General features: G+C 32.3%; 1 long non-coding RNA gene across 2 annotated transcripts; it reads right to left on the minus strand.

Annotated features, from left to right (window-relative positions):
• Window positions 1-3,915: 3,915 nt before the first annotated feature.
• Window positions 3,916-7,707, minus strand: LOC112037508 (uncharacterized). Of its 2 annotated transcripts, none has more exons than XR_002885758.2 (6): window positions 7,305-7,707; window positions 7,043-7,155; window positions 6,715-6,777; window positions 6,444-6,491; window positions 5,588-5,637; window positions 3,916-4,566 (listed from the first exon to the last, which is right to left on the minus strand). It is a non-coding gene; the product is annotated as an uncharacterized LOC112037508 (long non-coding RNA). The 2 variants fall into 2 exon arrangements; XR_002885756.2 differs by having other exon boundaries at window positions 3,916-4,199; window positions 7,305-7,703.
• Between the last annotated feature and the right edge of the window lie 7,132 nt (window positions 7,708-14,839).

Consider the following 14,839-nt stretch of genomic DNA (forward strand, 5'->3'; position numbering starts at 1 on the left):
AGCTTGGTTCAATGTTTATTCATTGAAAGGAACAGTGATGGGCCACAAATATAAGATATTGAAAAAGACATACCCACAACAATTGAGATGATATCTATTAGTCAAGGAGAATGGTTGACAATCATGTGACCAATAGTAGTATTTGTATAGAATTGTCTATAGTTCAGATCACGAGACCCTAGCCCCAAGAAAGGAAAAAGATAAGGTGGGGCTGACAATAGGGTTAGAAAAACAAAAGCATTTTCCAGATGTAGTTTTCTGTTGTCTTTATAATTACGCATGAGGAAAGTCCCGTGGTAGCTCTTAGACTACTTGTTAGAAGAGAATTAGGTTTGATATGTACGACTAGCCACCCAACACGACTCTAGATATGATCTTGGTTGAGATGGTGAAACAAATGAAAATATAGAAAATGTAAGAATGATGAAATATGGAAGTATAGAAAATGTTTCAGTTTCTCTAAAAAAAAAAAAAAAAATCAACATATTGTACAAAATAAAAAGGCAATAGAAATACATACCACAACAATATGATAATTCAAAAAAAAAAAAAAACAAATAAAATAGAAATTTCAAAATAAAAACCGTTAGGAGGTCACAAGTTAAAAACAAATATCCACTAATTAAATACGAGTTTTACAATGCTAAATAACTCTATTACTAGTAAAACCTACTACCGTTACTAAACATAGCTCCAACAATTCAAATAAAGCTCGATCTATTGAAACTGGAATTTTTTATCCATCAAACAAGTATCAAAAGCTTATTTCGAAAAGCTGAAACTTGCACAGTGACATGAAGAACCTAGGATGCAATCTTGTCCATACAAAATAAAATTCTAAACTAGATACAAGATTTAATTTGCTCATGGTTAACGAACCTAAATCTACAACCTAACTATAGGAAATTGCTTGAGAGAAGACCAGGTTTGTCAAATCGTGTTTATCTGCTTTGCAAGGACTGTAGGATTGTGGACTATTCCATTATGTATACATGTCTTGCTTGCCAGTTGCCATAGCTGGTACAGATGCAAATAACGTGATGCTATTTTCTTCATTTTTATTTGTGCCCAAGTATTTTGATGGAAAAGCAATCATCTTTATCCACTCATTTACTATTAGTTTCATGCAAACAAGTCGAGTTCAAAAAGACTTTTTCAGCTAGTCAGTATTTCAAACCAGGCTTGAGCATTATAGATTTTGGCCCAATTCATCATTTTATTACAATCAGATTTTGAAGTGTCAATCAATTGTCCATCAAAATTTCTCACCAAATCATTACACAGAAATTTTTTTCCATTTTTCATTCCCTCATTTCTCTGGCCCCAAAGAAAAAAAAAAAGGGCTTTTTTGCGGAAACCCGAAAGTGGAATCTAAAAGCTGGATGGGCTAGTAACAGAGGAATCGGAAATAGGATTTGAGAAATTATTGGGCGGTGACAATAAACTTTTTTGGATTGTAATTTGTAAGGTGCTTGGACTAGCAATAAACTTTGAACAACTTTGTTTGGGCTTTACAGTCTTACAAACTCCCATAAGTGGATTGTGTTGTTGTCTTGGGCATTTAGGCTGTATTCAACTAAAAATTACAATTGCATGAAAGCTCTGAAACACTAATTTTTAAAGCGGATTTAAGAAGCATATTTATTTTAAAAATAAAAATAAGAAATTATATCCATTATTTTCTGCTTTTCTTTCTAATAGCTTTTATGGTACTTTCCCTCCTTGGTCTTAAGCTCAATCTATTTTTGGTAATCAATTTATAATAGTAATTTTTTTTATTGCTCGTAAAAAAAAAAAAAAAAAAATTGGTTCTTGTTCTTAAGTGGTTTTTCTAAAATTATTATTATTATTATTATTTATTGTTTCACTGCAGATCAAAGTGCAAACGGTGGAAACCTAGTCAATCTAAAACAAACTCGTAGAAAAAGTGAAAACCCATTCATTTAGAAAAATAAATTTGAGTTCTTTGTGTTAGTTATTAGACCCTTGAAAAACACACGTTGTTTAAACTAGTTTAATATTCAAGTTGTTACTTAGATTAATTATGCAAATCTAGATTAAACATACTTCACATGCAATCAACACAGCGGAAATTAAAAGACACAGGATTTGATGACTCAGGGAAACTAATGAAACAATTGAGTTTGAAGGTAAAAAACCTAGAAAAGATTTAACATAAACGATTCACAAGGCAACAATTCATTAATAGAATGAAAGTCTTTACAATAGACTTAACCCTATATCTATTGCTACCTCATGTAATACTTACTCACGTGACCACACGTAGCTCCGAATCCACAGACTCTTATATTATGAATATGTTTCACATAAACACTCTAGTTTGTGACTCTTTAGCACAAAGATTTAGATTTTTAGCACCTTTGATGACTAGTGATGGCAACATCTTTTGCAACATCGGATCTTGAGTTTCTTCAAAGAATATTGCCGGTAGAAGATTTGAGAGAGTTTTGGGTACAAAATCCCTAGATCTATAATAGAAGGCATAATATTCTCTCTTCTCTGTCTTTTAAAACGTGTCTTAAGGTTTCCATTAAATAGTATATGAATTATATCTGAAACTCTAATCACTTATTGGAAATGAACTGTTGGCCTTAATTAAATTCTGCAGATCCATGTCTTAATCGGTCGAATCTGGCAAGTTTCGAATTTTCTAAACATGCAGCTTCCCTGTTCTTGTGTTCTAATATGCAGCACTTTGAGCATTGTTTAATTGTACCTAAAGACTTAGGAATCTATATCAAGATAAGTTTGTACTCACGGTTTGCCAATTATTCTAAACTTTTAGAACCTAGCACTTTGTGATAAAAAATATGAAAGATGTGGGTCATTTGGAAATAAATTTTATTATTCACAATTTTGAGCTTTTTACAAGGGTTATGAATAAATTTTCTCAATTTATATTGCAAATAAAGCATTTTAAAAGGATGTATTGGCTTTGAAATGCGACCCTTGAGGGCTAAATTAACTTTTTCGGAAATACCACTACGCACTCTTGATATTATTATCACTCCACAAGTACAAGATTTTGGGGGAGGGAGGAGAGAGGGGTAAGAGCCGGGAGTTTAAGTTTCTAAGAGAAAGTTTCACACACATATACATTTAGATTAAGATAAAAAAAAAAAAATAAAGATTTTTTTTTGTTTATTTAATGAAATTAATTGGGTTAAAATTCTCCTCTCTTTGTTTCACATGATAAGATTTCAAGTCTATTTTTATACAATACTAGTATGTGGACCTGTGCATATACACAGGTACAATTAAATATGCATAAGTACAATTAAAAATTTTAAAAGAGGTTCAAATTATAAATGGTATTAGTTTACACTTTTTTTAAACCATACATTTCTAAAATAATGCATTTTATAATATAATTTTTATAGAATTTTATTAATAATGAGTTCATCATAAGAAGTAACAATTATAAATTACACACACATATCTATTATAATTATTCTATTGAAGTAATGAGAAGAAAAAAAAAATTGAAGGAATATTATAGAATAAAATTTGATATAAAATGTGTATTTCACATTATAAACACCTACATGATGCTGGTAGCGGCCTCTTAGATATTTCTCTTTCCTTCTCTTACAAATGTTTTGTCAATCTCAAGTTTTTATTTTAGTAATAGTGAAATAGTGCATTTCATTTAACAATCTACAACATTTTTGTCTCTCCATCTCTCTCCAAGGCCTTATCTAGTTAGTTATATTAATCCTTAACATTTTTTATTTAGTTTTTAATATAACCTACCATCCTCAAAACACACCTGTAGACCAAACAATAATAAGCTGTAGGAGGCTTGCATGTAAAACACATGTAACAGTTCCTTAATTTTGCACCATTTCAGAAATTAAGTGTCTAGGAACACAAAGTTTAAAAAAGTCCTAGTAATGCGTTCAACAATGACAACAATATATATTGAAATATAGTAACGTAATACTTACAATTGACTAATTTATCCAAAGGGGAAAAAAAGTAACTACACATCACACACCAAAAATAACAATAAAAAACAGTAGGTAAAATGTTGCAATTGGGCCTTGGCTCAAGTGGTAGAGGGATGACTGATGAGATATCAGGTAGTACTTAGCTACAAATCTTGCTTAACAAACATATGCTGAGATGATGACCACTATTCTCCTTACAACATCAGATTTTTAGTTCCAAACTACCACCTAGGATTCAAAGCAAATTCAAATTAGTAAATTACAACATGCTTGACATGGGTTGAATAAGTTAGCTACAAAAGCTAGGACACCTGCAAACATGTATGCCACACACACATATTGATACAAACATATCTATTTATGAAATGTTCACATGTGAAGTCATTTAATGTTACCCGTAGAAGATTGAAAGAAGCAATAAAAGATATTTCAAGATATACATGACACTATTAGCTTACTGCATCAACAAAACACATGCTCTCCAAATTGCAAACAACACAAACTCCTAGGTCTAGCAACACATGAAATGCCCCAACAATTTGGAAACTTTATATAGATGCAGCATCAAGGTAAAGAGTAGCATCTTCAATGTGCTCTGATATCCAAAGACAAAGGTGAATAAGTAATATTAGAATAGATCAACTAAATGTTGGACAAAAGTAATCACATGTCAAGTTAATACCATCACTAAATTCAAAGCAACTGTAATATTGAACTATACTTAGTGCCTCTCAAAGGCAAACACAAAGCAGGAACTTAAAAGTAGAAATGCATTAAAATACATGCATATTTAGAAAAAAGAAAACTACTTTTCATCTAGACAAAAGCTATGTCAGTGATCAGGAAACTATCATTAGACTTGTGCTTATACCTCTAGTAACAATGTGCCCAATAAGGATATCAAATTAAACACACATAAAGAACAATGAAGGCATCATCACTCTGGGATAAAATTTGTTAAGTTACAACTTATAAGGCATCAACTGTTTCACAACCTTCACCAAATTCATTTTGGTCTTCAACTTTGTGGTGTCTTCAACTTGAAGCACATAAATTCATTTAGGCGCCTTATAATTGGTCCTTATAGCCTAGGTGTCTCCTCTACTTTCCAAAGAAAATAATAGATGGACACTAAGAACTAAGAAGGCATCATCACAAACCTCTAACCTATGCTTGTTAGATTAAAATCAGACTACATATATCCCAACTCTGATCAAGCAAACCAAAATGTTGTTTATAAAATTAGAGAGCATTTTTTCAAAAATATTTTATATAGACAATTCAAAGAACTATTCAAAAACTTGAGGCCAAAAATAAAATAGCTTTCATCTAACGCTATACATAAAATGGGTTGACAAAAAATTGCAAATCAATTTTCATATTAGTTTTCTCTAAAACATGGAACATGAATTGGCGTGTGTACTGCTTGTTAGACATTGAGCTTGAGTCCAAGCAAATGAGTGTCTATATAATCAACTAAAGGGGGAAAGACCTTAGCTTTTCTAACTTGCCCACGCTTGCTCCTACTTTTTAACATAAAAGTACATTACATAAAAATAAGTTGATACAAAATTGAAAAAAGGAAGAAAACCCAAAGCTAAATTGTTGGGCCTTACCAAATCTTGTATATACTGTAGGAAGAAATAAACATGTCCATGTAATAGACCTGCAAAATGGAAATTTAACAATGTTAGATTCTACAAAAAGAAGAAAACATTCAGGTATTCTATCAAACAATTTCCATGCATATAATAAAAAGTTTGTTAGTTAAGTCCACCCCAGCAACAACAATTTTTTTTGAGAAAAGGGGGTGATTGGCAGAGAGACAAACAAATTAAACTTTATAGAATAGAAAATAATCAAACCTTGAATTAGAAGGTGAAATCAATGTGACCAAAACATGCTCCAATTGAGTCAGGGAAAGTAGCTATGAGAAGGAGATAAAACGTTCCAAGAAAAATGGCATCGAAAGAGTAAAATGCTTGAGTGTGATATATAATTGGCTGAAAGGATAAGGGAAAGTGGCTGGATTGAAGGCCAAAAGACCAAATACTTAAACCAAAGCTTTAGGTAACTCTTATAAAATTAATATTTGCCACAACGTACAAAGTAATCAACTTTGTACAAAGAACATTATACTTTCAGATTTCACAATTTAAACTCATTAAAACCAAACGTCAAAAACAACAAAATCAAGACTTAAAAGTCTTTTAAAAAAAATAACAACCAAAATCTACAAAGTAATAAACTTAGTATAAAGAAAGTTATACTATCAGATTTCAAAATCCCACAATTTCACTCACCCTTACAAAAAAAAAAAAAAGGAGGTAAGAGGCCATTAAAACTGAGACAGGATTTTCATATTGTGAAGGGTTTTCCTTGATTTTAACAAACAAAAAGGGTTATGAATCCAAATTCCTAAATTGACAGCAAACCATAATGGAAAAGAATATTAGGAAAAGAAATTAGTACCTTTGCTTAGATTAGATTAGAGACTCGTAGAAATATTCTACTTCATTTCTGCAGAAAAAAAAATTTAAATAATTTAAATCCAAAAAAAGAAGAATTCAAAAAACCGATTCCCAAAATAATTTTTAAAAAATAGTCACATATCATAATTCTGATTTTCTTAACCCTAATTACTAGAACCAAAATCCAACTGCAATTGTAAAAGTTGAAAACATATAACGGAACTAATTTAATTATATATTTGGGGGGAAAAAGTCAGAGAATGAATAGTAACCCATAAAAATTCAAAGGGAGCTCTTTTTAGTCGACTTCATACTCCTTCCTTCTGCTTCTTTGTCTGGAAAAATCAAAAATCAAAAAGGTCGGTTTAGCATAACTGGAAAAAAAGTTTTTTTTGAGAGGAACTGGGAGACGGTTTTCTTTTTTCTTGATCGGAATCTCTGGAAACAAAGATTGAAGTGGATCAAACAAAATCTATCATAGAACCAATCTAAAATAGATAAAAATTGAATAGAACATTGTTAACATGCAATAGAAAATTTTAAGAACTTAAACGTTTAAAGCAACGTTTAAAGCAATATTTAAAAAAAAAAAAAAAATACCGATAAAGGTTTCTGGCGGTTTGACCGGAAGATGTCAGATTTCTCTCGTTACCAATGCTCTTTCCAAATAGCGAACTTTCTCTCTTATTTCTCTATCTTTGCCCTCTCCAAACCTAAAATCATATATAACCCCAAATTTTAGAAAATCAAATCAAAACCTAATGTAAACCATATACCTAAATAAAAATCAATCCAACCAAATTTCTCAAAACTAATTCATATTTCATACCCAGATCTAAGAAAAAAAAAAAAAAACCCTTACCAGTGGTAGTTCTCTCAATGTTCGTATCTTAATTCTTTCGTGCATTACCAATGCTGGTTTTTGGTGATATAAGTCTGGCAAGGGAACGGACAGTGGTGGGAAAATGATGGTGATGGCCGGCCGTACGAATTGTGTCTCCTTCTCATCTCTGTTTCACAAGGATTTTTTTTTCCTCCCTCTCTATCTCTGTATCTCAAGCGTAATAGTATTTTAACCGATTTTTTTTTTTTTTTTTTTTTTTATATCAAAAACTATGGGCTCTGTGTAGTTTTCTCAGATTTTTCTCCCTGCGCCTAATCGACTCCTCTCTCGCGCTCTGTTTATCTGTCTCTCTCATCAGTCTCTTTCAATTTAATGGTGTTTCTGTTTTTAAACCGTGTGCACGGTAAATGGATAAAATTTAAAGTGCTCAAGCAGTGCAACGTGGGCTGTTTTGTAACTTTAAAGTGAGTCTCCAAATGCACCGTATGGTGTTTTAAAGAAAAAACTGTATACGTGATAATATTTTAAGGGTTTTTTTTTTCGGCAGCACCTGATAAAAGCTTCTGCTATTATATATAGGATTAGATTAGATTAGATATATATATATATAAAAAAAAAAAAAAAAAAAAAAAAAAAAAGAGGGGTGGGCAACTCCTACACACCACCAATGACCAATGCATATTATAACCTCTTTCTCTCACTCTCACTATCTCACACAAAAGTAAACCTTATATACCTAATCTATACATAAGATTTACTTTGATGTGAGATGTTGGTAACTGTTATAAACCAAGTAAATTCAATTTCGAGATTGAAGTAAAAGTTCAGTTATAACCATATTTTTTATGAAGTTTCATATTTGTAATTAAAATCCTATCTTCTCAAATATATCTTGTGCAGGGAACGGTCCCAGGCCCGTTAAGCCTGGGCCTGAGCCTTATGGTATTATGCATGATCCCCCTCCCGTTGGACCCTTGTTCTTGGGCCGGAGCGCCTTAGGGCCCAGGTTGAGCTCAAGTACCGTAATAAGTCCATCCTCTCCTGCGCGTATCAAGAAACAAGACCATGCCAATCAATTATAGTGCGATCGAGAATGTGCTTGTCGAGAACAGCCGTTCTTGACAGCTCGGTATTGCCTTGGGGAGTACTGCTGCCGAGCAATCTTTTGGAGGCGGGAACTAGTTCCACTACCATTACCACCGTTCCCAACGAAGCATATTCTTAGAAATGATGGAATTGGACCCTCTCCACACTAGTGAGATCAGAAAGTAATCATAACACCTCCACCCATCTCAAGCTATAAATAGGAGAATAGAGTGGGACGTGGGGGTTGGCAATTCTGGAGAGAAAATAGAAAGAAAAGAGTGATAGCATTAGGGGGGAGGAGAGCAACCCGAAGAGGAAAAAGAGAGGAGTTCACAACAACCAAAGAGTGCTATTGGGTCATATGGCAAAGGACTACCCATAGTAGGAAACTCTAAACCCACTATACAAATAAGTTGTGAATCCAAGTATAGGCCCAGTCTGCTAAGGCTATTTTTGGGTACGCACATATATATATATATATATATTCCACCATCAAAATATATTCAACTTGACTTGATCAAGAAACCTCCTACCACTCTAATGCCCCTCTTAATCATAACTTATAAGCTCATGTTACCTGCAAAGACAAAGAAACAAGTTCCAAGCAGAGTAGTAAGAGAACCAAAAAATGACATTTGATGCTTATGTATGATGTTACAAGCTAGTTAATAATAAATGTGGGTTTCAGTTAACTCAACTGGTAAAGTCTCTGATGGTTGTATAAGAGATCTAGGGTTCAATCCTCACCTATACCAAAAACTGATTAATGTCTTGATTTGATGATAAAGAGTTGTCATCAAAAGTGGACGGCATAGATTGAAACTCTCTCAGGTTAAAACTCTCTGAAAAAAAGAACAAAAAAAAGGAAAAAAAAGAAAAAAAGAAGCTAGTTAATAAATATATATATATATATATATATAAATATGAAATCTCACTATTTGCTTCATTGGAAGATCAAATTGCTGACTATCATTGCAAATGCTTGGGAAATTAGTGGAACACTAAGGCTTTGTTTTGTTTTAGCATCACTCAAAACTTAGTTCTTAAAACTCAATTCCCACGACTCAAAACACTAACCCATATCTCATTGCAATTATTCACCCTAGAGTATAGGCTTATTCAACACCCTTTTTTCAAAATTAAAACACCAACTTATTTTCAAAATTAATAAATTAGTGGACAAATTGGGTGATGAGATAACTAATAAATTAGTTACCAATAATTTGCAATGCCCAACCCATAAAACCTCACTGTTACTTATTTTAACACACTAATACTCATTTGAATGACGCCATGTATGGTGTTGATTGTAAAAAAATATAGCTTATACTGAAGATTACAAATGATCCCATGATATAGGATAGATAGCTGTAATTAACTTTAATATATACCAAAAAATAAAATAAAATAAAAATTCCTTCAACATTACTTGAAGGTGATTTGATCTCTTAAAAATGATGCATGTTCCAAAAATCAAATAGTTTTTGCTGGCTTTGACATGATTTGCCAACTTATGACCAAAGTTTGGCCAGCCTAATTTTGAAGGTTTCTCAAAATTTGATCCAATTTGCCTAACTTTCATTATCTTTTCAAACTATAAATTCAAAACTAAGAAATCAAATTACTGAGAAAATTGCATCTAAAATCCAGCTTGATTAAGAATTTCAAATCCCACCTTCAAACTCAAGGATTTTATATATATATTTTTTGGGATTAGTGATCAAACTCATGGTTGACACTTAAAAAGTTTCCTTTGTGATACTGTTTCTTTATAAAATGATCTAATTTAAAAAACCAAATGACAATAGCAATTCTTAAATACCTTGTATTTGGTTGATTACGAATCAAATTTGATCCTACTTTCTTTCTTTCTTTTTTTAATGAAAATTTTGATCCTACTTTCTGTTGCGCTGCATGTCTCCCAGGAAGATGAAATCTTAAACTAATTCATTTGGGTCATTGTTTTGGATCAATGTTTATTCACTGAAAGGAACGGTAATGGGCCACAAATATAAGATAATGAAAATGAAATACCCATAACAATTGTGATGATATCTATTTGTTAGGTTCTAAAGATTTAGGATTTTATGTATTTAGAACTCTAATTTATATTGTTGGCAAACCATGATCAAAACAGGTTGTTTAGTCTTATTTAAGCTTGCTCAAAGTTGGGTTTTTCATATAAAGTTGGAATCGAGAGGCTGCAGATGCATTGGTGCATTTCGGCCTGACTTGATCGATCGAGAGAAGGACTCGATCGATCACTCGATCGATCAAATCTCGGGCAGAATATTTTTTTGCAGAATATTCCAGCTCAGCCCTAACTCATTAAACGTTTTAGGTTTTATGTTTTTACCCTAGGTATATAAAGAAAGATCCTAGTCACATTTTTAGAGTTGCTCTAGTTGAGTTGTTGCTCATACTTTACTGTTTTGTATAAATCTCTTGTAAGATCTAGAGGAGCTTTCCTTTATACAAAACTTAGGGTTTTCAAGGTAGAGATTACTTCAACATCTTGATAATCAACTCGGTTGCTACCATAGAAGCTTAAAGAATATCAAACGTGGGTGCTTGTAGCTGATTGGAGAATCCAAGAAAGCTGATTGGAGAATCCAAGAAAGAAGGAGTCTATGGATTCGGAACTTGCACGTGGTCGTGTCAGTAAGTTCTACTAGTGGGTAGTATTAGGGAGTCAAGTAGGGAGCTTGTGTCTTTTATATTTCCGCTGCTTTATACTTTTGATATGATTGTATGTTTGTGATAACCTAGAATTGTTTAAATTGACTAAGTTAATCACTTGGCTAATTAACTAGGTTAATCTGGTTGTTTTAAGGGGTCTAAAATCATTCACTATTAGTCAAGGAGAAAGGTTGACAATCATGTGACCAATAGTAGTATTTGTATAGAATTGTCTATAGTTCAGATTACGTAACCCTAGCCCCAAGAAAAGGAAAAAGATAAGGTAAGGGCTGACAATAGGGTTAGAGAAATAAAAACGTTTTTCCAATGTAGTTTTCTGTTGTCTTTATAATTACGGATGAGAAAAGTCTTGTGGTAGCTCTTATAGACTACTTGTTAGAAGAGAATTTGGTTTGCTTTTGCTTTATAAGTTGCGTATCATGGTTTAATATGTACGATTAGCCACCCAAAACGACTCTAGTTATTATTGTGGTTGAAATGGTGAAACATATGAAAATATAGAAAATGTGAGAATGATGGAAATATGGAAGTATAGAAAATGTTTCAATTTCTCTTACGTGTATAGTAGGGACTAGGGAGGATGATTAAGTGAAATAAAAAGATTGAAAATGTAATTTGCATAAATTTATTGTTCTTGCCTAATTGACTATGAAGGAATTTTTTTGTTATTAATATATAAAAATAATTTTCTTTTCTATTATGTTATATCGGTTAAATTAGTAGAGATAAATACGTCATATTTATTATGTTATACTAGTACAAAACATGTGCTTACGCATAGGAATGATAAATTATAATGGTGCTACTGATGTTAGTTTGAGTTATTAAATATATAGGACATTAGTTTGACCAAGACACTTGGTAGTACTAAAATGATTTTTTCTTGTAATTTAAATAATATTAGTTACGCCAAGTTTCTTATTACACTGCTATTATATATATAATTTTGAAAATCGCAATTAGACACTACATATATAATATCAATTCATTATCACTGTCTGTGAAATTCTACTAAATACAACACAAAATTAAAGAATAAATTGGCACAATAGTATTTCCTAGATTGAATGGAGATAAGTGCATGGAATTGTTTAGCTTAATTACAGTTTGTTATGTTCAAGATCTTCACATACAACCCATCGCACACCCTTGGTGCATTGGTCACTCCACAAGTATAAGAGCCGGGGTTCAAGTCTCTAGGAAGAAACTTCACACACATACACTTAGATTAGGTTAAAGTAAAATTTTATCTTGTATAAAAATAAAAATAAAAAAGATCATATACAAAATATCTAAATAGAAATATTATAAAAAATATACTCATTAGTTCAAAAAAAAAAATAACAGCAAAAATCTAAACAATTTAATTTGTATGAAAAGCTAACAAAGGCAAAATCTAATTTTGATTCTAATCAAATTTTCTCTAAGTTTTGGTTATATATATATATATATTACCTAGGTTTATTTATATTCAATTCCTCATTTTCTATACTAAATTAACTCCTTTGATACAAAAATTTTAAAATTTAGATTAGATAGGGCATGTGGCACAAAATTAAACTCTAATTAAAATCCAACTTTTACACTAAATTAACACAAAAATTTAAAAACTTAGATTAAATGAGACACATGTCGTAAAATTAGATTCTAATTGAATTCTAATTTGAAATCTAATTAGATTTTTTTCTCAGTTTTGACTCTAATTGAATTCCAATTTTGGATTTTTTCTCAGTTTTGGCTATTAATATATATATATATATTATATATATATATATATATATATATATAGATATATAGATTATTTACCTATCAATTTTATACAATAAAAATTGTGATCAACTGAAATAAACACATCAGGAAAAAAAAAATCCAAATATTGTACAAAAGTAAAAGGCAATGGAGATATGGAACACAACAATATGATAATTCAACAAAAATAAAATAAAATAAAAATTAAAAATAAAAACCACTAGGTGCTCACAAGTTTAGAACAAAAATTTACTAACTAAATACAAGTTTTACAATGTTAAATAACTCTATTCCTAGTAAAACTTACAACCGTTGCTAAACGTAGCTCCATCAGTTCAAATAAAGCTGGATGTATCAAAAATTTGCATTTTTGATCTATCTAACAATTGTCGAAAAGCTGTAACTTGCACAGTAACATGCAGAATCTATGATGCAATCTTGTTCATACAAAATACAATTCTAAATTAAATACAAGACTTATTATGCAGTTAAGTGGGAGCTATAATTAAAAATTGTGTATATCTGCTTTGCATGGACTGTAGGATTGTGGACTATTCCATTATGTATACACGTCTTGCTGCCATAGCTGGTATAGATGCAAAATAACGTGATGCTATTTTCTTCATTTTTATTAGTGCCCATGTATTTTGATGGAAAAGAATCATTCTTATCCATTCATTTCCAATCAGCTTCATGCTTATTTGTGCATCAGACAAGTCCAGCTCAAAGAGACTTTTTCAGCTAATCAGTATTTCAAACCAGGCTTGAGCATTATAGCTTTTGGCCCAATTCATCATTTTATTACTATCCCATTTTGATGTGTCATTTGTCCATCAAAATTTCTCACCAGATTATTACAAGGAAAAGTTTTTCCATTCTTATTTCCCCCACTCCTCTGGCCCCAAAGAAAAAAAGGGCTTTGTTGCGGAAACCCAAAAGACCGTCCAAAGCTGGATGGGCTAGTAACAAAGGAATCGGAAATAGGATTTGAGAAATTGTTGGTCTCGGTGGAAATTAATGGGCTTGGGCTGGCAATAAACTTTGAACAACTTTGTTCGGGCTTTTAAGTCTTACAAACTCCGAGAAGTGGATTGTGTTGTTGACTAGGCCGGGGATGCTTCGGCACAATCTTTGTTTGGGGCATTTAGGCTGGGTCCAACTAAAAATTACAGTTGCATGGGAGATTTGAACACTTTATTCTGGGTAAATTTCATTAAGCTACTATCAGAGATGTGGGTTAATAACAACAATTCCAATACCTTTAAGGGAGCAGTTTGTGTCCAGTGGAAGTTTTCACTGGACACATTAGATGATGGACACATGTCCACTATTGAATACGTGTTCAAATCCGAACGTGTCTAGTAAAAGTTTCTACCGAACGGAATCCGGGTCCTTTAAAGATTAACCAACTTGTCTCAAAAGACAACTTAGTCCTTAAATGGACCAAACGCCGTTAGTTAAATTCTCATTTTTCTCTCTCCTTTGTCTGTCTCTCTAACCAAAAATACCCAACCCAGATCTCTGAAGCCATAAAATTGGTACCAAACTCCCACTGCAAGTCGCTACAAAAAAGCACAGAAAAATCTCTCTTTGAAAACCCATTAATCCCTTTGTAAACCCCATTGAAATCTCCTGAAAACCACAACAAAAACTCCCAAGAAAAAAAAAATCCCAACCAAACAACACTCCAAAAATCAATACAGAAACCACCCGAGACCCCACTGTAAACCTCTGCATAGAAACCAAAAAAAAAAAAACCTCCACACCACGAGTTCGAAATCATCATCTCCTGAAGAACACTGCCCAAATTCGAAATCTAAAGCCCATGCTGAGATCCACGCCACCGCCGCAAAGACATTGGAGAGATCAGATCAAAGCACCACCATCACCACCACTGCGTGGGTTCCAATGTTTGAGAGAGAGAGAGAGAGAGAGAGAGAGAGGGACGAGAGTCCGTTGATGGCATCAAGCTTGGTGGTGTTGCTGACATTGGTGACTGCGCTTATGCATTTCTCCGG

The sequence above is a fragment of the Quercus suber genome, unplaced genomic scaffold, assembly GCF_002906115.3.
Source record: "Quercus suber isolate HL8 unplaced genomic scaffold, Cork oak 2.0 scaffold_411, whole genome shotgun sequence".
Classification (NCBI taxonomy): Eukaryota; Viridiplantae; Streptophyta; class Magnoliopsida; order Fagales; family Fagaceae; genus Quercus; species Quercus suber.